Source organism: Ctenopharyngodon idella, chromosome 4 (assembly GCF_019924925.1).
Source record: "Ctenopharyngodon idella isolate HZGC_01 chromosome 4, HZGC01, whole genome shotgun sequence".
Taxonomy (NCBI): Eukaryota; Metazoa; Chordata; class Actinopteri; order Cypriniformes; family Xenocyprididae; genus Ctenopharyngodon; species Ctenopharyngodon idella.
In genome coordinates, this window is record NC_067223.1 from 3,777,588 (window position 1) to 3,804,809 (window position 27,222).

The following is a 27,222-nucleotide window of genomic DNA, read 5'->3' on the forward strand; positions in this document are numbered from 1 at the left end:
GCAACAGACAGCTAGGCAGCTCAGATTTGGGAACAGGGCTACGGTTGCCAAAAGTAAAACAAAAGAGCAGAGGTCATACCCTTCACTTCTTTTTCATTTATTTTTTCTCTTGCTCCTTTTAGGATTGCCATCATCATCCCCAAGCCTCTGGTATCCAGTAGAGAGCTGACGGTATCAGCTTCGGCCTAATACACTGTCATGTGCGCGTAAACGCTCAGGAGGGATGTTGCTCTTGGTTTTGGTCTCCATGGAGCTAAACAACATTGAACAACCCAGGTGAAAGAATCCAAATCAGAAAATGAAATGTGAAGCCTCTGTTTTGTAGATTTTTGTCTCAAGAGAGTTTGCGATTTTCTAGGTCTACCCTATCTTTGCTGGGTGGGTTTTCTTATTTACAGCATATGGTGTAATATGGCAGCCAAATATGAGGAGAGTTTCGCCCCTCATAACCTGCTCTGTGTAAAAAAAAAAAAAAGGATCTAGATTAGTTCTGGGGCATTTTTATTATGATACCATAACACATGACTGCCGTGAGTGTTGTTAAAGGCCAGTCTATCACTGTATTATTAGAAATTTCACACTTACAACCGCAGGCTACATTCCCCAATCTCTATTACTTTTTCATCATGAGGAAGTTGATTACTCCGTAATGGTGGGTTATATGACTGTGTGTGTGTGTGTGTGTGTGTGTGTGTGTGTGTGTGTGTGTGTGTGTTTGGTTGAAGGCTGCATTGGTGGCTCGTGTACTTTGATTGTAGTTGCTTCTGGTTTTAAAATCAATTCGTTGCGTGAGGTTTATCATCATGCCGGTAGCATTTTTTTTCTCCCAAATATTGACTCACGATGTGAAGAATGTTTATTGAATTGCTTTAATAGAGTTATCTATCTCTGCCATCTATTTGCAATTAAAAATTATTTGGACAATGTGCATGTGCATCTGCAGCTAATACTTAACAGCTGTAGACTGATGCATACCTGCTGGTGAGGTTGTAGAAAATCAAATTCAAGTTTAACTTGCAAAAAAGTATTTTTTTAATGTGAAAAAAGTTGCCATCTGCAAAAAAAAAGATAAAAAAGCGTTTCTTAGAACTGAACTGAACCAGAACTGAACTGGTTAAAATGCAATTTTGTACAAAATGTAACACTTCAGTATGGGGAACAATTCTGACTTTTAACTAGTTGCTTATTAGCTTGCATATTGGCTGTTTATCAGTACTTATAAAGCACATATTAATGCCTTATTCTGCATGACCTTATTCTACATCCCTTAATCTGACCCAATACCTAAACTTGAACTCTACAACAACTACCTTACTAACTATAAATAAGCAGTAAATTAAGAGTTTATTGAGGGAAAAGTCATAGTTAATAGTTAATGTGTTCTCCATACTAAAATGTTACCGTAATTTTTCAGAGAGTCACTGATAAACCATTTGAACAAGTGGTTTCACCCTTTTCGACTCGAAGGCCTCCTTTTGTCCAACACAATATTCAAAGTCCCCCCTACCCACCCATATAGGCTTTGATAATTCCAGTATTTTTTTAAAAAGCTGCAGTCTGTAACTTTTTTTGGTTAAAAATTATCCAAAATGTTTCAAATGTGTACAAAACTATCCGATTCACAACAGTAAGCTTGTAGTAATGTTTTCTAATAGGAACGGTATACTGGTGGGTTTCCGCAGGATATTGGAGCATGCAGCCGTTTGTCTTTGCATCATTACATCACGAATGTTTACCTAGAGAAGGAGTCCCAGCTAGTAGGCTATATCGCATGTGAGGCAGATCATTTATAGCCTTTTCTCACAGCAGCTGCAATAATTAAACGTATCATTTTGATAGCGGATTGTAATCCAGAAAGGTCCAAATGACACTCATCAGTGACAACTATAGATTCAAACGTAGTCAAAAGCAAAAGACTTCGGACTGTGGAGTGGGTACAGAAATTGAAATCTACAGGTAACGCTAATTCACACTAAATACACACAATGCTGATGTTGTTAACATTAACAATTTGAGAACAAAGTATAACAATAATAATAATTTGCACGGTTTGACGTGATCCGAGCTAAGCGATCGTTAGATTTAATCACCATTGGCAGTGCGATTTATTGTAATGCTTTTTTTTCTGTTGGTCAGAACAAAAGTGGCAGGCATGTTACTTGTTCAGATGGCATTTTCCGGTGAAAATTCTTATTTTGGTCATACTTCCAAGACGTAGAATCTGTGATTCCAAAGTACAGTATCCACACCAATGTGGTACTGACAGCAAACATTAGATTCATTCACTCTGAGGAGCCGTGCCAATGCACAACGCACGTAAAGGTGATAATTCTGCAAATAACTGCATATGCAGGTTTCAAACAGAGATGGCGACAAAGAGGCAAAACTAACAGACTACAGCTTTAAATTTACAGAAACAGGGAGTATTGATATATTAAAGGGTTAGTTCACCCAAACATGGAAATTCTGTCATTAATTACTCACTCTCATGTCGTTCCACACCCGTAAGACCTTTGTTCATCTTCGGAACACAAATTAAGATATTTTTGATGAAATCCGAGAGGTATATGACTCGTCCATAGTCATTATATTAATTTAATTATTAATCATTAATTACTCACCCTCATGTCATTTCAAACCCGTAAGACTTTCATTCATCTTCGGAACACAAATGAAGATATTTTTGATGAAATCTGAGAGCTGTCTGTCCCTCCATAGACAGCCTATGCAATTGAAACTTTGATGCTTCAAAAAGTTCATAAAGAGATTGTAAAACTAATCCATGTGAATTGAGCGGTTTAGTCAAAATTTTCTGAAGAGACACAATTACTTTATATGACAAACAGACTGAATTTAGGCTTTTATTCACTTATTCAGTTGTGGTAAACGGAAGCTCATGTTCGCTTGATGTGCGAGAACCAGTGATATTCATTGTCGTGTGTTACGCAGCACATTTGATCTTCCGCAAGAGGTTTGTTTTCAACATGACAATGACATGAGGGTGAGTAATTAATGACAGAATTTTCATTTTTGGGTGAACTAACCCTTTAAAAGTTTGCTGAGACCCCCTGTTTAAGAACCACTAGTTTAAACCATTTTTTTTTTTTTTGTTAAAAAATAAGATTTTTTTTATAATGAGGATTAAGTCTGTCCAACATATGCACTCATCTCACACTAATCTGTAATCAACTGATGTAAACATTATGGCAAACAAGATGCATATGTACTCAAGACAGAAATGTCCTCCAATTCAGTGAGCTAATAGTAAGCGGTCCATCTGTGCTGTTGCTCATGTGCTGCTCTTGTTAACTCACACATGTCTTCCAGTGATCTCTATTTAGCGGCTAAATTAACCTTGGATGGTGGATTTTAACATTTCCATCCACTTAAAGAAATCCTACTCCGCTTCCAACAAAACAGGGAAAACGCAAAGATCTGTATTATGCATCACTGTATGTATAAATGAGAAGCAATGCAAACACACTTATATTTTGGTGAGGACTAATACTGTTGTGGTTAATTATTCATGACCATCATTAAGCTATGTGCACCAATCATCAGTTTGAATACATGTTACCATGGTGAAGTGATTAAAATGTATGGAATATATGGAGGTGGATGAATTATGAATGGAATGTGTGTAGTCGTTTGATATTAATGAGTCACAGTTTGACTGTTCACTGGTTCATAGCAGAACTGACATAAGGTTTATAAACACTGTGATTATTAGCATTTCCTGAAGGAAATAGCACTGCTTGAAAGGAAGCAATAGACTAGTGTTATAGGACAGCTTAGGTTTAGTCTTTGATATTGTGTAAATCAGGGCCACTTTGCCATTTGTCATGACAAATTAAATAAGAAGGCGTTGCAATTTTAAACTTTATAAAGTAAAATAACAAGCTTCCGGCGCAACAGTCATATGCATTCGACTTGTGTCTAAAAAGCATTGACCCCCCCAGAGCTGCATGGAGTACATTTTATGACCGATGGATGCACTTTTTTAGGCTTCAGATCTCCTCCTCCAACTTTTGAATGGGGTCATTTTTATAAATTTAGCAAATTTTTTTGTCTTGTGGACTATATGTAAACATCTTTTATGTAAAATATCTTATTCAGGACAGTAGGCTACTAAACAAAAAATAACATGATCCCTCTTATTTTGTTAAAATAATTAACATTTTGCAGATTCTGCAATGGGTATGTAAACTTTTGAGCACGACTGTATACTTGTAGGGCTTGTAAATCAGTTGTCATTGGGAAATGTTTCTTAGTGAGAATGCTGTGATATGAGTTCCACACATTCAGCTTACACTTGCATTTTGTGACGTTTCATGGCAATGTCACCATCTTGTTTCATAATCACTCAATCAGCACATGTTGTCATCCGCTGCTGCGCGTTTTTACCTTGAGGTGACACTTGTTCTATACCTTCAGAATAGGCCGCTTATATAAGCCCTGGTTTTTTCTTCTTTTTTTTTTTTTTCGCAAAGCAGAGAGCGCACTGCTCCTGCCCAGCAGGGGGAGCAACACCTGGAGGGCCTGAATGTGCAGATGTACAGTTGGGTGGCTGCCACATGAGTGTGCAGGAATATGCCAGGATGAGTGCTCTGCCCTGGGCTTCAGTGCCCACTACTGCCCATCTGGGGACACTGGCAGGCCACCACAAAATCAGCTCACACCACTGCACATCATTGCATTTGTCCATTTCTGTAGATGTTTCAGACTGTATATCTGCATAAAACATAAAAACACATGCCTGCACATCTCATTTAAATTAATATTTTTTTTTTTACGTGTGTGTGTATGTGTATAATATATAATTGTAAGATTGAGAAAAAATGACTTATTTAAATATATTGTATAAGTATAAATGTTACCTCCTTCGCACTGCTTGCGATCCTTCAGTTAGAAAACCCTTGCTTTTGAAGACAACACCAAAGATGACATATTGCTGTTGCTGTCATCAATAACATTGACAGTATTGATCATCTTTGCTGTATAGGATGAAGTTATCAAATCTCTGTAAAACATCTTGTCATTGTAATACTGAGCATGAGTGATCCTGTGGAAGCATCGCTGCGATAGTGTATATTGGCGTATTGCAGTGTTTGAGAAACTCCCTCACACAGATGGCTGTATTTTTTTTAAAAAGCAGGAATATGCATGTTTTCTTCTAGAATGAAGAAGGCTGACTCTGCTTTTGCAGAGATTAATATTTCTGCTCACTATTTGAATTCTCTGTTAATAGATGTTTCTTCAACTATGGGCACATTTGGCCCTGTGGACTTTTATAAAGTTAAATCTTAAAGTCCTCCTGTAGTCAATCATTTTATCCCTTAAAACTCATCTTTGATCACCAAAATTACATATTTAAACTTTTTTTTTTTTCTGTGAAAAAAAAAAAAAATCTTAATGCCTTAAAATAGCTTGAATGCAACTCTACACCCTTGCCTCATTTAGTATACATGGATCTATAAACATGATAATTAGCCCCACCTCCACTCACTCGCACAAGCTCAGACGAGATCCACTCGGTTAACTTACTGAGGTAAACGCTGCGCAATGGTATCGTGCTGACACATAACGGTAATTAATATGATTAGCGTTTTGCTTGACTACATTATCAAACAACTAATAATGTGTTGCTAATATTATACAAACCATGTTCACATTCACGGGTCAGACAGATGCCTTCTAACAATCAGTATCCTTACAAACACTTTGAACGTCAGTGGAGAAAGGCATATAGTTCATCAGAACATCGTAATATGCATCATACATATTGCTAAATCTACCCGATTTTTCATATCAACAGAAAAATATACCGGGATAACCTTCTTTTGAGACTCCCTTGCGCGGTTAATGATATGCTAAAACCCACCGGCATGTTGATGTAATTGGTTACAAGATAGTTTGTGACGTCAGAAACACCAGCGATTTCAAACCGTGAATTTGAGACTGTCTTTGGTCTACTGCAGTTTTAAAGAGAAAATACCACTCCAGTGGTGTTGACTTATAAATTTGCACATGGTTGGTCTTAAAGCATGTTAAAAACACCAGATAGACATATAAACAACATTACAAAATTGATTTTCACCACAGGTGAAAACACATTTTCACACTATCAAACAATGTCTTAATGCTCAAATTAATTAAATTAAATTGACATTTTCTTCTAAAATTAAAATTCACAACACAACCACCACACTCAAAAGATTTATTTAACAGCATTTTGTTGCAGAAATGACATTGGTGGAAAGACATTTTGAACTGTTTTGGAACAAAATAGCCTTCTCCTGTGCCTTGCTAAGGCTACTTCATAGCTATAGGGCCAGATTTACTAAACGGGACAGATTAGCGTGAGAGCGCAATTCCACAAATGCACCAATGGGAGTGGCAAGTTTTGCGCATGATCTACTGCTGACGTGCAAATTGAAGAACAAAGACACAGTCACAATCATTTACATAATGACTAACGCAGTCTACCAAATTTACCTTGAACTTTTTTTCACACATATCAAACATGCTCTTTACTGACACACTAACTTTACAAAAACATGCATTTAAAAATGCATAGAAATCACTTTTACACAATAAAAATGGAAATGTTTGATTTTCTTACTTTTTAAAATGCAGATTCTAAAAAATCAAAAATAAATGACGAAGGTATGAAAAGTTTTCAAAAGAGTTTGGTGATTTTTGACTGTTTTTACAAATAACTGTACTTTGGAGGGAACCGTTTCAGGTTAAAAACAAGCACTTTTGATAGCATCCATTTAATTCATTTTAATTTGTCCCTTAGTTTGTAAAATAAAACAAAACAAAACAAAACATGTACAGTAATGCACTTACAATGGAAGTCTGTGGGGTGAGACTTTGCACAGGCTTTAAGAAACTGGGTATTTAAAAATGTGAGAAACTAAGACATTTTTTGGTAACACTTTACAATAAGGTTAATTAGTTAAACATTTAATGTATTAACTAACATGAACTAACCATGAGCAATACATTTGTTACTGTATTTACTAATCTTTGTTAACGTTAGTTAATGAAAATACAGTTGTTCATTGTTTGTTCATGTTAGTTCACAGTGCATTAACTAATGTTAACAAGATTTTAATAATGTATTAGTAAATGTTGAAATTAACATTAACAAAGATTAATAAATGCTGTAGAAGTGCAGTTCATTATTAGTTCATGTTAACTAATGTAGTTAATTAATGTTAATTAATGAACCTTATTGTAAAGTGTTACCCATTTTTTATATGTAGTTCTCAGTACAGTTACTGGCAAGGCTGATAACTCACTGTCACTCTCTAAATCCAGATTAGATACAGACCTTTTAATTGTATTTACACAGAAATTATGTGACAGATCGGTGATGAATGGGATCGGGAGGACTTTCCCCACTGCTCTTTGCCTGGATCTGGCTGCGCTCCAGCGCTGAAGGGACTCTGAGCTCAGAGGGTCCCTGTACGGCTCAGGTGGATTACTGTAAATCGATCACAGAATTGATGGGGCTCCAAGCTTCCACCTTAGCCTGACAAAGACAAATGCACTTAGTGAACAACGATTAAAAAACGCTAACAATACCTTTGCGACAGATCAAATACTTTCACAGTAATCTGTCTAAGTACGATTTAATGGGCTCATGTGATTTTTTTTTTTTTTTTTTTAATTTTGTTTTTCCATAGTAAATCAATGCTCACCGTATATCAATCCTGCTTAGTGGTCTTTTCTCAGACTGATGGTTTGCTCAGCAGCGGTGCTCTAGTGCTCACGGCCACTATCAACATCCTGCCTTTATGCTGAGTCGGTTAGCTTTGTTCGGCATCTGTTGCTTAGCAACAAGTTTTTCCTGCCCAGTTTAACGTTCTGCTGCCTCAACAGTGGAGAGTTACGTCTATGTGTTTTGTGTGTCTTGCTCTTCACACACCCCTTACTCAAATAGAGTGGTGCAGGGATGACGTATTTTTGTAGGCCAAAACCCGGAAACAAGCATTTTTGTGTTTTTTTGTTAAATACTAGAAATAAGGTCTGTGGTGAACCCAACTCAAGATATTTTCACGTTTTATTCTGTGATATAAAATACATCACTAATTCCCATTTGTGATTTTTTTTTTTTTTTTTTTTTTTTAAAGCTTTTACTTGTCTTGTGACTACAGTCATCAGCCAAACAGATAAACTCATCTACTCACTAGTCCACTTTCACATCCTTGTGTTTATAATCAAGCTCTTTCAAACTATTATAACTCAAACTTTCAGGGAAAATGTTTTTTAACAAAGACTGAAAGAGTTGTCAGAAGCTTAATGGTGGTGACGTTGAAGTCATGTGACTGTGGTGTAGTTCGTTTATAGCCTACGTTTTGCTTTTGACTTCTGTTGATTGTGTTTGTGACATTTGTGACAATGAAAAAAACATTTAAGAATCATAAGCTTTTGTTAGTCACAGACCTTATTTTCTACAATAATCAAAAAGCCGATGGAAAAATACTATTGTTTTTTTTATCGAGAGAACCAGGGTGAGGCTAACTTCCGGGTTGGCCTACAAAAATACGCCAGGCGTGATGCAAGTGTTTTTGCTAGTTTCAGCTCGACGCAGTTATCATTTTCACTTCCTGCGCCACGTTGTTTAAATAACAAATGGATTTGCGCCCATTTGTGCGCCCATGGGTGTGCTGGTCTGAAAATGAGGTGTGTTCAGCGCATTGTTGGCATGTTGCTATTTTGAGGCAACTGAAATAGACTGTGCCATTGACCAACTGAAACCTGGTCTAAAGTCAATGGCGCAATATTTGTTTTGTTATTTAAAGAGTGCGTTAGTAATATGCGCCTATATGCGGGTGCACAACGCACATACATTCTGCTTATTACACACACAGGGACGTGCAGCAGCACACAAACATGCCAAATATGTCAAATAAAAGGATTACAATGTAAAAGATTATTATTGTGTGCATAAAGATAAAAATGCTTTGGTGGAATCCGGCTTTTCCCGTAGATGGTCTGCACTCGCGCTTTAACCTCGTGCACGAGCAGATCCATTTCCTCGCTAGAGAAGCATTCATTTTTTTCCGCTTGCAAATTCCGCCATGTAAATAGTGATTCCGCCATGGCGCGAGTGCAGCTGGCTTTTAAAGGGAATGGGAGATGAGACTCTTTATTGCACGTTATGCCCAAAACACACCCATTACTCATTAAGAGAATAGGGACAACCCTTTTAAACCATGCGCCAGGCGCGCCAATCATTTTTCCCGTCATTAAACTAGCAAAAGTGGATTCGGACACGCCCTAAGTGCACTTGCGCCGTGCGCTTTAGACCATTCGCTTAGATCGTTAAAATATCTAAAATATTACCTTTAACGCCTGAGTGTCATGTTAAAGGGGGTGGAGCATCACCCTGAGTGATATCATTGCATGTTAGATCATCCTCTTTACATTTGTGATATTTGTCACGTTTTGTGGCGTCCTTGAGAATATGAAGTAATCAAAAGTGTAGTCCGTTACCATAACTGGCGGTTATGGTAAGGGGTGTTATATTTCTGAAACACGCACAAAGCGGTTGACCAATCACAACACACTGGTCCAGCCGACCAATCAAAGCACATTGCGCTTTTCGGAAGAAGGGGCTTCATAGAGACTGAAACTAAACAGAGCGTTACTGACAGACTGGGAAGAGAGGTGCTGCAATAGTGTAAAATATGTGAAAATAATGTATTTTTTGAACATCCAAGCATGAAAACCTACATTGTAAAAAATGATATGATCAATAAGTAATGACAACCTATGTTTTTAAGTTACTTTAACTTTAAGTTAAGCAATTTCACATTTTTTTAGACCCCAAAAACAAAATTAAGATTTTATGGGGACCTAAATAGGGCATTAGGTCCCCTTTAAACTTCTGCCTAGACTTCCAAGTGCATTAACGTAATTTTAACATGAACCTAACTTGTATTTAATCCATAACTTTCCTTTTAAATATCTTTGTTGCTTATGAAAATTAAATGTGAAGGTGTATCAATATGGTCTTTAACAGGTCGACAACCTTATTCGACAACCCTGGCTTCACTTACTGTATGAGCAGGGGTGTTACTAGATTGCACCCAATCAAACACTGAATATTTCTAGCCCTGTTATTTTGTTATCAAGTATATATTTTTATTTTTATAATTTTGTTACATTCAAAATGTAGACTAATTCCTAAAACCCTATACAGCACGCCTCGAGTTCCTTGTTGCTTTCATAAAACGGTGACCACACAATAAAAATAATCACAAAATGTTTTAAAGGCACAATATGTAATATTTTCTGATTCAATTATCCAAAAACCCTTAGAACAATGTTATATATTGTGCACTTACATTATCCCAAATGTTTCCAAGAATGTTTAAATCCAGCAAGTTAAGCAATTTGTTAACACTTTATTTTAGGGTCTTTTAACTAGTTGCTTATTAACATGCATATTACTAGAATATTGGCTGTTTATTAGTACTTATTAAGCACATATTAATGCCTTATTCTGCATGACCTTATTCTACATTCTTAATCCTACCCAATACCTAAACTTAACAATTACCTTACTAACTATAAATGAGCAGTAAATTAGGAGTTTATTGAGGGAAAATTTGTAGTTAATAGTTTATATGTGTTCCCTATACTAAAGTGTTACCAGCAATTTTAACCAGGACACGGACCGTATTCTGGTGTCGCTTATCGATGACATACTCGCATTACCCTCGGTTTTCGGTTTAATTTTGTTAAAACCATGGAAACACTGAAGACGCTTTAATATATTATGTGTTTTATTAGAGAGGTGAGCAACTGTTTGGATACATTCATCGACAGAAAACTAATCATGTTATGTAGTAGTTCAACACAGTAAGTCTTATTGTTTAAATCTCGTTTTCTTGATTTACAGCGAGTACCATGTTTTACCATGACTAATATCGATCTAGCGTACTGCAGTGTGCAACAAGTGTCTCATAGCAGCCGCCGAGCGAACACAGAGTAGCATTAAAATAACTTTCAACACACAAATGTATCTAATATGATAAAACAGTGCTGCGCTACCCTACATACGCATGACCGGAAGAAGCGGAAGTGGCGACTGTGGCATAAGAAAAGTTCAGCTGCTCTCAAGCCGCGTGTCGCGCTCGTATGTCATTAGCAATCGCTCCAGCGACCTCATTTCTGCTCACACAGCACTCGGCCCTGCTCTGCTTCTTACTACAATAATGTTAATAATCTCATTCATGAACATGATTTCTGCCCGAGTCCCATCTCCAATTCTTTTCCAGACAACACCTCCCATGATTCCATGAAATCAAGGCGTCATCAAGCTACGCCTTTGTTTTGAATAAGTGAACTCTGGCGGTGAAAATTTACAAAGTGTGCCATTAATATGTTACTTTATTGAAGTAAAATCATTGAATTCCATCATTTCTCTAGAAAAGTAGTCCCTGACAGTGTAACAGACCTCATCTGAGGGAGCTCAAATAAAAACAGACTAGGAACTGTCATGTGCCGTGCCATTTATTTTTTCCTCAGACATACACCTGATTATCTCAGCATGAGAAAATGTTCGTTTTCCATCTTTTTAGTTTAAACCACCGGGTCACGGCACAGTGCGAGTCTGCCTGAGATTTAAGAAGTGGGAAGGGGGGAAGGGTGCAGCCTCAAAATCAAATGTGAATGAGTTAGACATAAGGCTAGAAGGGGTCACATATACTTCACTGAATATATATGAATAAATTATTATAGCAGGTGCATCAGATGACGTTGTTTTTATCTGATTAGGTGGTGAGGTCTGCAGGTGTTGAGCTGGTGGGTGGATGTCTGTGACTGTTTTCGCCTGTCATCAGCTAGCGGTAAACAACAGGTGGTGCAGTGCAGAAAGAGTAGATGCTCTATACCCTCTGCAGAAAGACTCATTCTCCCATAGATTCACAGATTCACTGCAATTTCATGATGGGAACCGACAACATATACCTCTAATCCATCAGATTACCATCTCTGTTCTCTCTGTATTATTTAGTCTGTTTCAAATATAGGCTATTTCAGGAGAGAAAAGACCACAACTAACCAATGCCACATTCATCTCTGATCACCACCCACAACTCACGCCTTTAACTGTCATTTGAAAAGGCGGATTAGATTGCATCTCTTCTGCTAGTGCCCTGCTGTAGCAGACAGTCTGTGTTAAATATTGCTTTATAACGCCTAGGGCACCCATTTCTGTCTAATGCTCAGTGTTGTACTGCCTAAAATTTGAGTATTCATTAGTGTTGCTTGCTAAGGAAAATAGTCCTAGTTGTGTTGGTCATCCTTTTTGAAAAATCCCCGTTTAATAGTATTGCATTTTGTGCTAGGTTCATAAATGATACCTCAAATTATGTGGCTTGTTAAGGAGAGGTGATATTAAATTTTTATTATATCAGTTATAAAAAGATCAAACTTAAAAAAAAAAAATAATAATAAGTCCTGTACTTTTTTCCTGTAAACTTTGCCCAGTAGTAACACCCTAGCAACTACATAGCAACCATCCAGAAAACCCTAGCAACTGCATAATGTGCTATATATAATATATATATTAAAAAAAACCCACTATAATAAGCACAGAGCTTAGCCCTGGCAACCACCCACATCATTCCAGATCGTGTTGCTGAGTTTTGGATGGACAAGCACAACCCAAAAATATAGTTTATGTCTTTGTGTTGTTTTCGTTAACTCATTTTCTGTAAATGAAATAAAGATGAAATAAAATAAAACATAAATATTAGGTTACACTAAACTTAAGACGAGAGTTTAAACCTAAAAAACGTAAATTAATATTAGAATTGCTGATTTGGCATCTAAGTGAAATAAATTGAAATTGAAATACTAAAATTATTAAAACTGAAATAAAAATAAAATGGACAAAAACTGAAATAGTTAAAGTTAAATGGAATTTAAACAAGCAAACAAACAAAAAATAAAAATGACAAAAGCACAACACAATTGCTGAAACTTAAACCAAAATTAAGATGAAAACTGATCAATTCAAAACATTACTAATGAATGGTATATAATTAATACTAAAATAACATTGGTTTATGTTGTTAATTTCTTTAATTACTTTAATCTGGAGATAGTTTTTTAAAAGCTTTGTAAAGATCAGTATTAATTCGCAGTGCTGGGGAAAGTTACTTTTAAAAGTAATGCATTACAATATTGCGTTACTCCCTAAAAAGTAACTAATAGCATTACTTAGTTACTTTTTATGAAAAGTAATGCGTTACATTACTTTTTCTCACCTGGGCTGGGCTTGATTGTTTGTTTTTTAATAACAACAAAAAAAGTTATATTTTTGGCAAATGTTAAAGCCCTTTCACACCAAAAGTGAAATGAATAAGCCTCAGGCTGAAGGAAATGCATATTTACACCTGTACAGTAGAGGGCGCAGCTCAAACAAACCTTTCAGATGTGCTCCATTCTGGATTAAAGAAGAATAGGATACAGGAGGAAGTTCAACACTCTTATTTCTAAATGTAATCTAAAGTCATTTTTGCTTATTAGTATGGTTGAATTAGATCATTGAAGCAGCAAAGACATTGGTTAATAAACAGAGATCAAATACATAAAGTATATATTTGTGTAATTTAATATAGTTAATCCTTACAGGTTTGCGTAAAATTATGAGATTGCGTTTCACTGTTTTTATTCGTTTTGAGGACTGAATGTTTTCGTGCAAGTTAGATGAGTAAATGCATGTTCAGAACTACAATAAGCATCATGTTTACACACAGCACATACACCTCTGCACTTTATTTCTCTCAACATGGGGACAGGAGAGCTGTCAGCCAATAAATGTGAAAAAGTAACTTAGATATTGTGTTGTAAATTAAAAAAAGTAATGCGTTACTTTACTAGTTACTTGACAAAGTAATCTGATTACGTAACTCAGGTTACTTGTAATGCGTTCCCCCCAACACTATTAATTCAAAGATATAGAAAAATAGATGTCAGTTTTTCACATGAAAATCAGTTTTTCACCGATATGCTTTAAGACTATTTAGTGCGTATTTGTCCCTTGTGATCGATATTGTGTGTTTTTCTCTGTAATAAGTTTTTTCCATCTCAGGTGTAACACTTACTTTACAGAATCTGAACTTTGTGTGTGCAGAGGTGGATGTGTGTGAAATGATCTGCTTGAGAGAGAGAGAGAGAGAGAGAGAGAGAGAGAGAGAGTGAAGACAGTCTGCAGTCTCCATGGTGGCAGTGTGTGTGGGAGTTTGGACACAGCACTGTAAATGAATGAGTGTCTACAGCATCTTGCCTTTTTAAAATAAATCTTCAATGTCAGACTCGATCGGATCACCGAAACCACATTTGGACGTAGTCAGGGTGGGACAGATTCACATGCTATTATCCGTACAACTTCATAGCCTATATGTAAAATATAAGTGGTGTTTTACATTGGTCTTATTTAAGTGGTTCAAAGCAGTGTGCCATAGCAAAAAGTGTTTCAGCGACTATATATATGGAGTGATTTTAAACAAGCTTCATGTTTCACCTGCCTACGGGTTGTCAGAAGCTTTAACAGGAAGTTACTTGTTGAGGTTTTGGCAGCATTGAAATGGCCAGTGGTGACAGGATCTTTATAATGTAGGCTTGTGGGGTCTTCTGACACTTTGTGAAATTGATATTGATTTTGTTATTGGGGTGCTCTGTAGTGGCCAATAAAGAACTGAAAAGGCAACTGAGCAGGCAATAGTTGGACTGAAGTATTGTTGGATTATTGTTTTTTTTTTTTTTTTTTTTTCTCCAAGTCTTTTTTTCCACTGTTGTGACTAATTTGTTGACTTGAACTGTTGAAAATGTGCTACCATTCCAAAGTTTGGGGTTGGTGAGATTTTAAATGCTTTTGAAAGAAGTTTTATGCTCACCAAGGCTACATATTTTATCAATATTGCAAATTATTATTACAATATATATTATTCTTGTGATGCAAAGCTGAATTTTCAGCATTACTCCAGTCTTCAGTGTCACATGATCCTTCAGAAATCATTTTAATATGATGATTTGCTGCTCAAGAAACATTTATGATTATCAGTAGTGAAAACAGTTGTGCTGCTTAATATTTTTGTAGAAAGTGTGATACATTTGTTTTTCAGGAATTTTTGATGAATAAAAGGTTCCAAAGAACAGCATTTGTTCCAAATAGAAATCTTTAAGATTCTAAATGTCTTTATTGTCACTTTTGATCCATTTAATGCATCCTTGCTGAATAAAAGTATTCTTACTGAATACTTTTCAATGGTTGTGTATAAGGGTCAATGACGTGACGGGTCTTTTTTTGTCCAAAGGCCTTAATAATAATAAAAAACAAAGATATGACATCCAAAGTATGTAAGGTAGTACAACTAGATCACTTGGATTGAATCCAAAAGTTTTTAATTATATTTTGCACATATAAAGGTATTTTTAAGGTTTTGCAGTGTCAAAAGGTCATTTGGTTTAACCGTCCAAATGCCAATACAGCCATTTAATTTGTGATTAAAATTTCTTAAAATGTAATAAATGTATATATTTTTTATTCTAGCATGATTTTATAACATCATATATCAACATGGTGCAAAATGGTATTAAAATTATGTGTAGAAGTCGTTGCTTTGTTATGAGAAAGAATGTCCGGACAAAATGAATTTCACTGATGTCATTCAGAGTAACCAATATAAAGGGACCATTGTGGATCAAGTCATGCGGTCAATTTCACGTGACAGGATGTGACATCATTCAGACACCTGCAAAGGACCACACAGTCATGAAGCAAAGGTCCTAACTCTCTCTTAACTATTTGAAAAATTTATGTTTTCACTTGCTCATACCCATGTCCCGAAACATCAGGTCATTCGGTACAACCACTATAAAACATGGAAAATGTTGTAATATTTTAAAAACTTGTACTAAATTTAAAATGTTTGATTGTTCTTTTGCTAGCTAGATAGCAATCTAACTAGCTAGCTAGCTAGATATCAGCTTGTTAGCATTTTTTGAAAATATCGTCATTCGGTATAACCAAAAATGTCATTCGGTAAAACTGAAATTGTGGTTAAACTGAATGACTTTTTGGTGACAAAAGCAGTGCTAATTGATTATAAAAAACCACATAATTTCATTGTTAACACTTAATAAAACTTCAAAATTAATTATATCTCGATTATGTTTTTTTTTTACACTTTTAAAAACCTTATTCGTCAGTGACGATAAATGAAAATATTAGGTAGTATTGTGAAAATAATAATTGTTTTTCACCCCAATTTTATTTTTTGCCAGACAAAAAATCATAGAAAAACAAATTGCTTTAGAAAAGTAATTTTAGTTTCTAAAAACCCCTAACCAAAAGTATATGAGCAATAGTAACAGCAAACACCACTAAATATAATCACAGAATGCACTTTTAATATCACGTTCAGGTAGTATTTTAACCTTGCTTAGATGCTTTGAAAGAAGCAATTAGACTAATATTTAGACAATTTTTTTTTTTTTGATAATCTCTAAACATTGAAATTTCAACCGAAGCTCTTATAAACTAATCTCTTTGATTTTCTGTCATAAAATGGTTTATATTTCATGGCAGATAAATACTTAAGCAGCAAAAAGTGAGGAAAAGAGGCAATTACCTATATATATATATATATATATATATATATATATATATAGCCATCCTGTTAATACACTAAAATAAATTCAGTGTCAGAATACTGCTGTCTGTAATTCAGGTTTGGTGTAGGCAGTGTGTGGTAAGCTCTGGTGGTCCTGTGTGGTTTGAGTGTGGTTACGTGCACACATTGAGATCTAAGTCACAAGGACAATGTCACGTACGCCACACTGCTACCACACTGTGTGGCGTACGTGACGCCTTCCTTCCTCGTGACTGAGATGTCAGTGTGTATGCGAATCTATATGGCTGTGACAGATGCCAACAAAGGCCCCACGTTCCCTATCAATCTCATGGCGTGTGAGTGACGGCTCTTGTCAGCGAGTGTAAACTTATCAAGAGGGTTTATGTACAAATAAAGCTGAAAATGGATGTTAGGTGCATTTGCCTGATGTTTGCCTTCTGTAAGAGTAGATGCTAGTCTTTTTATCTATCTATCTATCTATCTATCTAATATATATATATATATATACTTTTAAATGAGACCAAGTGATATTTACAGTAGAGGGAGAGTGAGGTTGTGCTCCAGTGAATGTTTTTTTGGATTTATTTTTGAAAGTCAGTTTCTACATAGACAAATATATTGACTACAAAAAAGATATTACACATTTTTGCCTAGGCAAAAAAAAAAAAAATAAATAAAAAATTAAATTAAATAAAAAAATAAATTAATTAATTAATAAAAAAAAAATAAAATAAAAAAAAATAATTTAATTGAATTTAATTCCATTTAACAAACATTTACCTAGCGGGTGTGTTGCTACAATAGAAAATGCTGTTTATTAACTCAAATCTAATAACAATTGTATTTATGTATTTAAAAACATATGTATTTAAAATGTATATTATTATCAAATCTAATAGCAGCTGAATTTAAACAAAAGCTTTTTATTTTTTTTAAACATTATTATTATTATTATTATTATATAAAGACACATTTCAACTGATAATATAATATAATGTAATATGAATAATTATTTTGTTATTATTACAGTGTAAAATAGCAACAAATATAACTTAAAAATAATAATATTATTATTATTATTATATAAAGACACATTTTAATTGAAAGGGTGAACTGCATTTTTTCAATATAATCTAATATAATTTAATGTAATGATATAGAATAATATAATATAATATAATTTTTTGTTGTTATAGTGTAAAACAGCAACAAATAAAACGTGACAGCTTGTCACAATAAAATTTTTATTACATTTTTCACATAATTTTGTATAAAAATTGTTATATTATATTATATTATATTACCCTGAGAATGCAGTTAAACCTTTCAGTTGAAATATGCCTTCATTATATATCCGAATGTATTCTTGTGTGTTTTAATTGTGTTCAGTGGTTTAGCCAACATTAACAGCAAAAAAAATATTATTATTATTATTATTATTATTTATTTATTTATTTTTGAAATGTAAAAAAACCATATTACATGTAGTAAAGACCATATTATGACAAAGTAGCAAAATGTGCATTGACTATTGAAGTCTACATGAGAACGAGGTTTTTCTCAGATTTGGGAATGTCGTTTTCCAGTCAGAAGTGCTGAGCCTTTGATTTAGACTCCTGAGAATGCAGGACTACTGTGACACATCTGACAATATTCAAAGCTTGGGAATCACAGCCAGTCAGCATGGCCTATAACATACATATATCCACAGCATGGGCTCCAATTAAAAAAATGTTCTCTTAAGTTTCCATTTGCCATGCTGTGTGACATAAAGGTTAATATCTCCAATGTACAGTACTTATAACAGTGTACTTTATAGCTCTGTCAGTGAAGAGCTGACTGCAGCGTCATTTGAGAGCGTAACGTCTGCCTGTGCGGCGCAGACAGAGAGACAGGGCTTCCCCCGACACCAACATCGATTCTCCCGTTGAAAAACTCTCCTTTCTTTTCTGTAGTATTGATGAATGATTCATTAGGCTGCACAACGGGAGGCCGAGTAGAAATTGGCAGTGTGCTTTGGACAGAGAGAATGTGTGAGAAGCACACGGGCAGAGATTAGCCACTGCACCTATTCTCAGAGACGGCTCGTGGCCATGGACCAGTGAGGGTCTTCAGTGTAAAATCTGCTTAAGATGTTGGGCTCATTAGCTTTAATGTTTTTATAATGGCCAGATGCTTGAGTCTCGTGTACACCACAGCAAAAGGCCCCTGGATAGTATTTATGCAACTGAATTAATGAAAAGCTATTAAGTAATTAAATCATTTTTTTTTAAATAAATAATTTTAAAATAAAAGCAATAAAAATAAAACACTACTAAAAAGATGTGTTTGACTTTTTGAAAGACAAAAGCCTTCCAAAGAGTAATGCATGGTTAACTCACTGAAACTGAATAATTCAAATAATAATTAATATGTGAATGTTGCAATATTGAGAAAACACTTGTTAAAAGTGAAACGATTTCTGTAAATCCAGTGATCTATTGCTGTGTGAGTCTCAGTTTTTAGTGATAGTCACATGACCAGTGGCTGGTCTGTGTGTGCAATTCCACAAATCTGGAAGACCTTCTGTATATACAGTATCTCAAGAAGTGAGTACACCCCTCACATTTTTGTAAATATTTTATTATATCTTTTCATGTGACAACACTGAAGAAATGACACTTTGCTACAATGTAAAGTAGTGAGTGTACAGCTTGTTTAACAGTGTAAATTTGCTGTCTCCTCAAAATAACTCAACACACAGCCATTAATGTCTAAACCGCTGGCAACAAAAGTGAGTACACCCCTAAGTGAAAATGTCCAAATTGGGCCCAAAGTGTCAATATTTTGCGTGGCCACCATTATTTTCCAGCACTGCCTTAACCCTTTTGGGCATGGAGTTCACCAGAGCTTCACAGGTTGCCACTGGAGTCCTCTTCCACTCCTCCATGACAACATCACGGAGCTGGTGGATGTTAGAGACCTTGCGCTCCTCCACCTTCCGTTTGAGGATGCCCCACAGATGCTCAATAGGGTTTAGGTCTGGAGACATGCTTGGCCAGTCCATCACCTTTACCCTCAGCTTCTTCAGCAAGGCAGTGGTCGTCTTGGAGATGTGTTTGGGGTCGTTATGATGTTGGAATGCTGCCCTGCGGCCCAGTCTCTGAAGGAAGGGGATCGTGCTCTGCTTCAGTATGTCACAGTACATGTTGGCATTCATGGTTCCCTCAATGAACTGTAGCGCCCCAGTGCCGGCAGCACTCATGCAGCCCCAGACCATGACACTCCCACCACCATGCTTGACTGTAGGCAAGACACACTTGTCTTTGTACTCCTCACCTGGCTGCCGACACACACGCTTGACACCATCTGAACCAAATAAGTTTATCTTGGTCTCATCAGACCACAGGGCATGGTTCCAGTAATCTATGTCCTTAGTCTGCTTGTCTTCAGCAAACTGTTTGCGGGCTTTCTTGTGCATCATCTTTAGAAGAGGCTTCCTTCTGGGACGACAGCCATGCAGACCAATTTGATGCAGTGTGCGGCGTATGGTCTGAGCACTGACAGGCTGACCCCCCACCCCTTCAACCTCTGCAACCTCTGCAGCAATGCTGGCAGCACTCATACATCTATTTCCCAAACAGACTGCAACCTCTGGATATGACGCTGAGCACGTGCACTCAACTTCTTTGGTTGACCACGGCGAGGCCTGTTCTGAGTGGAACCTGTCCTGTTAAACTGCTGTGTGGTCTTGGCCACCGTGCTGCAGCTCAGTTTCAGGGTCTTGGCAATCTTCTTATAGCCTACGCCATCTTTATGTAGAGCAATAATTCTTTTTTTCAGATCCTCAGAGAGTTCTTTGCCATGAGGTGCAATGTTGAACTTCCAGTGACCAGTATGAGAGAGTGAGAGCGATAACACCAAATTTAACACACCTGCTCCCCATTCACACCTGAGACCTTGTAACACTAACGAGTCACATGACACCGGGGAGATGAAAATGGCTAATTGGGCCCAATTTGGACATTTTCACTTAGGGGTGTACTCACTTTTGTGGCCAGCGGTTTAGACATTAATGGCTGTGTGTTGAGTTATTTTGAGGGGACAGCAAATTTACACTGTTATACAAGCTGTACACTCACTACTTTACATTATAGCAAAGTGTCATTTCTTCAGTGTTGTCACATGAAGAGATACAATAAAATATTTACAAAAATGTTAGGGGTGTACTCACTTCTGTGAGATACAAGCATGTATATAAGCAGTAGGCATTTTTAGAAAGGAACATTTAAAAGATAAAAAAGAAGTAGTAGGGAGAATCAATGAATTATGAATATTTGACTGCCATTGTGAGAATAACATGTAATCATGTAATCAGTAAAAAGGTAACTGTCGTCTGATTACATAATATAATCTAATTACAAGTACTTAATTTTTGGAATCTGATTACGTAATCCAGATTATATGTAATCAGTTACTACCCAGTTCTGATCATAGATCACTTACTGGTTATTTGATTGATGTATCAGTTACTATTATTTTACAATTAGAGACAGACAGTCAGATTTGTGGGATCTGTTTTTAGGGCATCACAACTGAGAAATTTGGAATGTTCAAAAGTGTTTAGCATTATAAAAGCATTAACATGATAAGACACAATACGCTGTGTGCTACAGTCAATTAAAATTGGTGTAACAATAAATTATAGTAGTTCTAAAACCTCTGTAACTGTGGTAAAATCACTGCATTCAATTGACTTAATGCTTTTTAATGACTTAATGCTAGAAAACAGCGACAACAGCAATATTATAAAACTCGCCAATATTAAATAATTACATTGATAAAATACCAATAGTTATGTTTATTAATAATACTAATAAACAATAATCATTTCTTCCGGACAATTGTAATACATACAATTTCTTCAAAACCAGCTTCACTACCTTCATGTTCAGTTCTTTCTCTGACTCTGAAAATAAGTGATTAATTTATTTATATGTGTGTGTGTGCGTGTGTGTGTGTGTGTGTTTGTTTGTTTTCCACTAATTGATTCAAAATATAATCACCAGCACAAGAAATTGAGCAAATCCTTTAAAAATATTAAAAAGTAAATAAATAAATAAATAAATAAATAAATATATATATATATATATATATATATATATATATATATTTATATATAAGCGCGCACACACACACACACACACACATACATCTATAGAACATTTAGTAATATTTCAATTGCAGTGGGTTCATTTTTTTCCAAAAATATTTTCTTCAGTTTGACTATATTTAATGCTCATATATTTCTTTCATATATTTCTTTCTGGTGAGTAGATTTGCAGGGGTTATTGTCACAGGTGTGTACTTTACAACAGCTTTGAATGCAGTTCATCTGAATTTTGAGCTGAAATGATCCATTTCATATACGTATATTTAACATAATAAAGTTCCCTTTCTTTATTTTGCACTTGGCCTTCACTTTCCTTTTCTCTAAAGTTAGGTTTTTATGAAGACTATTACTGTAACCGCTCTCACCGGACATTCACAAAGAAGTTTGGGCCTACATCACTGTGCAGTGTATCCTAAACTGTGTTTAGCCCTCCAGCTCTGCTTTAATGTGTGAACGTTAGCCTGAGACTGTCCTGGATGGATGTGAATGCTGTCCCCTCTTTCTCTAATTGTGTTTTTTATCTGAATGGGCTCGCCGGTGGGCTCGTATGATTAGTGGTGTTGTTTTTCTCTGCCTGGTCGAATCTGTTCTAATAGAGGGCATAAGATGAGTTACAGCAAAGGATGGGAGCCGTGTGTAACGTAGCCACATAAAAACCTACAAAAAAACTTTTCTTCCCTGACGAAACCTAATCCATCAGCTCAGTGGCTCAGTGCTTAAAATCACAAGGGTGTGAGCGTTACTCTGTGCGTTGACTGACAAATAAGTAATCATACTGGTACATTAAGCCACAGGATACACAGATCTATATTACAGCCATAACTTTGTTTTATTCCTTTTTTAGCACTTGTGTCCTTGGAGGGTTTTCTTGAAAAGATGTGTTGTCATGGTTGCAGTATGTCGATACCAGCACGCCGATACATAGAGCTGTATCTGTGAGCAGAATGGAGGGAAAAACAAGACTGTGGTGAGTCATCACTGATGAGAGTGGGGAAGACCTAGAAATCTGGGCTGCAATCCCCTTCCAGCTATGAGAGAAAGAGAGAGAGAGATGGCTGATTGAGCTGTATTTTGCAGAGACTGCAAATTGTTTAGGATTTGTGTTAAGGAAGGGTAAGACTTACACTTACAAAAATCAAAAAGTACCATGGACAGGTATCATGGTAATACCATGGCATTCTTTGAAATATCTTTGGATGAATTACAATTAGGAAAAAAATGTACAGATAAGTACCATGATATTATCACCATGTTTTTTTATGACATATACCATGTCAATACTGTGTTTTGTATGTTTTTGTACAATGTAACATTTTCACTTTAAAAAATAAAAAATGCTTTTCATGATTTATGACAACATTTTTTCTTTTGTCAAATCAACTTCAATAATTAATGTGGTTCAGATAACATAATATTTTGAGTTTCTGTTAATTAAACCAATCGCCTTCATTGCATTAACTTTTCAAGGAACTCAAAATTTTAAGGCAACCAAGTAACTTAATTTTTTAAGTTAAACTAACAATTCTTTTTTTACGGTGTTGAAATACTGCTATCCTGCTGTGGTTATACTATGATATTCTTACCATTAAGAACATAGAATGATTTTTTTATTTTATTTAATTATCAGTGTTTTTAGTAAAATCTTTGTATTATATGAATTACCTTGGTAATACCATGGTACTTTTTGTAATGTAATATATTTCAAATAATTAACCTACAAAAACGTACCAAAAGGTACCACGGTACCATGTTTTTTGACATGGTGCCATGGTAATACCATGGTATAAATCGTGAAAACATGTTACTATATTTTAAGCACATGTGCCAGGGTAATACCATAGTATTCTTTGAAGTGTTTTGTATAGTATACTTTTTTGTAAGTGTTATTATTTGTTATTATTTGAAGTACTTTGATAGTGTAGTGAACAGCAGACCTTATGGCACCAGAGCTTCACAACAGACATCCCTCTGTCCCACTTTGATTAATACAAAAGAGTGTGATAGGTCCCTCAACGACAACTAAATGACTATTGTCATCAGGACTGCCAAAGGTGGAGGACAGGAAAGATGACATCAACGGCCCATTGATCAAAGGCTAATCTCATCACGAGCTGCCTTTGTTCACCTCAGCCCTCCATGCCTGAGTCCAAGGTGTAAATGGCCATGAACTCCTAGGGCTGCCAAACCGGTTCTGGCCAGAGCACAGCAAGAACAAAGAAATGCTCAGAAAGAAAGACATTTTCTAAACATATTGGCTTGAAATCACCAAAAAATGGACGAGAATACTGTAAGGAACATGTCCTATACGTCCTTTTATTCATCCAGGAAACTGTGCACACACAGTGGAAACCACACCTGAAGTAAGTCAATGCAACTGCACCCACTGACACAGAAGTGTGATACCTCAACCAATTCACATCAAGTTTGGACTCTATGAGTTCAGAAAACTGCCACAAGGACTTTGAGAAAGGTTTGAAAAAGAAATAAAGCATTTTTCAAGGTCCTAAAGACACTGTCTTATTTAACTGTGCATCTTGGGACAATACAACAAGTTCCACAGGATGAGAAGGTGATGTGATGGGTGGACACCTTGAATGCTACGACCCAATCACATCACCACAGCAGGAAAGGTGGGGATTAGTAATCACCTCCCCAACGGGAAGGAATAAAAGCTTTCCCAAGTGAACAGACCCTTGTTCTGAGTTTCTGACCTGATGAGGGAAGAACAACAGCACAACAAAGGTGATACTCTTGCGAGTAAACCTTTCACTGCACGGATCTTCAAGCAGCCGAACTGCTTCTGCAGAGGACTTTGGCTCCTGACCTGCATAACTCAAGAACCTCCAACCTACAGAAGATCCTACGGACCGACCACCATCTGACCTACAGTTCTCTGGATTACACAAAGACCTCCAGCACTCAGTGCAGCTCTGCAGCTGTTGGAAAGCAATCCAGCCTCCCACTGCACACGGAAGGATACCAGTGGACAACGTTTCCCATTCCCGGACTGATCACCCGACCAAGTGAAACATAAATATAAGCTAACCAAACCCTTTCCCAAAGTCCTTGGCATTAGGTTGTTGCTAAATGAGATTGCTATTTGTGTAGAGACTGTTTATCTAGGGTCAGCGTACACAGATAGATACATTAGACACGTTATCTGTATTCATAGTAAATGCTTATATACTATTTCATACCAGCATCCAGAAAGACCACAATTGACTCCCTCATAGACTGCTAATTACCCATTCATTGCTTCATCCAATCCGTTGCTCATCTACTTGGCATTCGGTTTTGTTAACATCCATTTGTGTTGTAGTTTGTAGTTTCTGTTTTGATTCCAATTTTCTTAGTAGTTTAGTCATTTTCCTTCGTAGTATTTAGTGAGTGTGATATTTTACTCTTGTATATCTTTTTGTTAATAAATTCATTTTATTACAAACTGTGTCGTTCTTGTGTTGATAATCAGAGGCTCTACAAGCTCGCCAGAATCTCACTAAATCCTTCAGATTGGTCAGAAGATAAACTTCCTCCAATTTATAAAATTCTAATTCAGTCAATCTTTCATGATTGTCCTTTATTGCCAAGTTGAGATTCCTGGCTGGTGCCCCGAAATATTGGAAGGAACCATCTGACTCAATATTTATATTAATACAAAATATTAATATGAATAATTAAGACCATAAATAACTACATTTGTGGTGCCCTCGTGTGAGGCTAATCCAAAATCACTACAATAGTACAAGTGTAATTCATCTAAGATTCTTTAAATAATTTGTCAACAAAGAAGAACCAAAATGTACAATAGCACCATGTTTTTTTTTGTTTTTTTGTTTTTAAATAATAATGTGGTATTACCATATTACCATATTTTCAGGAGATGTACCATAATAGCAAGTGTCTTACTATTTTTTTATTAATACCACAATATTACTTTAATTACCTATTTTGTAACTTCAAATAATTCTCCTACAAAGAATGAACAAAATGTACCATAATACTACATGGTACTTAGGACATTTACTATAGTAGTACCATGGTATTTTTGGCATTTGAAAGGTTCCTATTTTTTGTTTTGGAAGTCCCCAACAACAGGTTTACATGCATGCAAGGTCAAAAAAACACTTTCATTGTCTTATAATATGCATTTATTTTTACCTTATTTATTTAACAACTCACAAATGATTCACTCAACGATTCATTTTTCCGAACCCCTCCTTTGCGTGACGCTAATCTGCGGTGATTGGTCAGATGACTTCTGCTGGTTAACACAGAGTACAGTATACAGTGCTTGCATCACTTACATTGTATTATAATAATAATGGTGGTCCGCTCTGTTCTAAAAATAAAGACTCAGAGAGGAAATAAGTTGTTTTGTGTTTATGTTAGCGAACCTAGCCCACAGCTCGGTGGTAAACACCCAAACAGTCATGGTATATGCGTTAGCTCAACGCAGAAACGTATTGATAAAGCACTGCAGTTGTACACCAACGTTTTGCTCTATTCTTTATCATAACTCCAAGTAATAACAACGACAAACATTTGACACATTTCTAGACAATTGCGAGCAAACACATACTGCTGTTAGCTGGTTAGCCGGAGACCTACAAGCTGCGCGGAGCGTACACAACACACGCTTGCTACAGAGAACATAACAGCAACAATTATTAATCATACTTACATGTGATTCGGAGGGGGAAGAAGCTGGTCCAAATAAACTGGGTACTGACCCATCCTTCAATAACAACCGGCTTGTGAATCCCTCGTTGAACGCATTTAGGTTGAAGAAGCAGTCGTCAGTAAAATGACGGGAACACAGCACAAGGTTCGGGCTATACTGCTGTGGTATTGTTGTAAAGATGAACTTTAACCACTAATTCTTCACGTATTGGCAGCGTTTGAGAGGTTTTAAGTTTTAAGTCCCTGGTGACTGCGCGCGCAATAAGTGGGCGGGCAATATGCTAATGTTTCGTCTTAACGTCACAACGAAACGGCTTGGGATTCATTTTACAAACGACTCGTTTAATTGACTCAGAGTCGACTCTTACTTTTGAGAGACAATAACTTTATATATGGTGAACTTTCAGATTTAAAACTTTGCAAGATGTTTTCATTCACTTGTTGAGCTATGTTACACACTACATGAAAGGTCATTTTCAAAAATCCATAATAGGGGCACTTTAAATACATGAACTTTAGTACCATAGTATATTTCAAGTACTGTAGCACCATGTATTACCATCACTGTACCATGGTATCACCATTGTAAAGATGGAATTACCATGGTAGATATCTAAAAAAAAATGTTATTATAATACCATGTTATGTAAATTTGATGATGATAATACCATACAGTGTTTTTCAGTGTGTTCTTTAAAGTACCTTGAATTACAATGTAAATATCTG

General features: G+C 36.0%; 1 long non-coding RNA gene across 1 annotated transcript; it reads left to right on the forward strand.

Moving 5' to 3' along the window:
• Window positions 1–126: 126 nt before the first annotated feature.
• LOC127510956 (uncharacterized) lies at window positions 127–23,163 on the forward strand. Its single transcript, XR_007929792.1, has 2 exons — window positions 127–276; window positions 22,661–23,163. It is a non-coding gene; the product is annotated as an uncharacterized LOC127510956 (long non-coding RNA).
• Window positions 23,164–27,222: the final 4,059 nt, after the last annotated feature.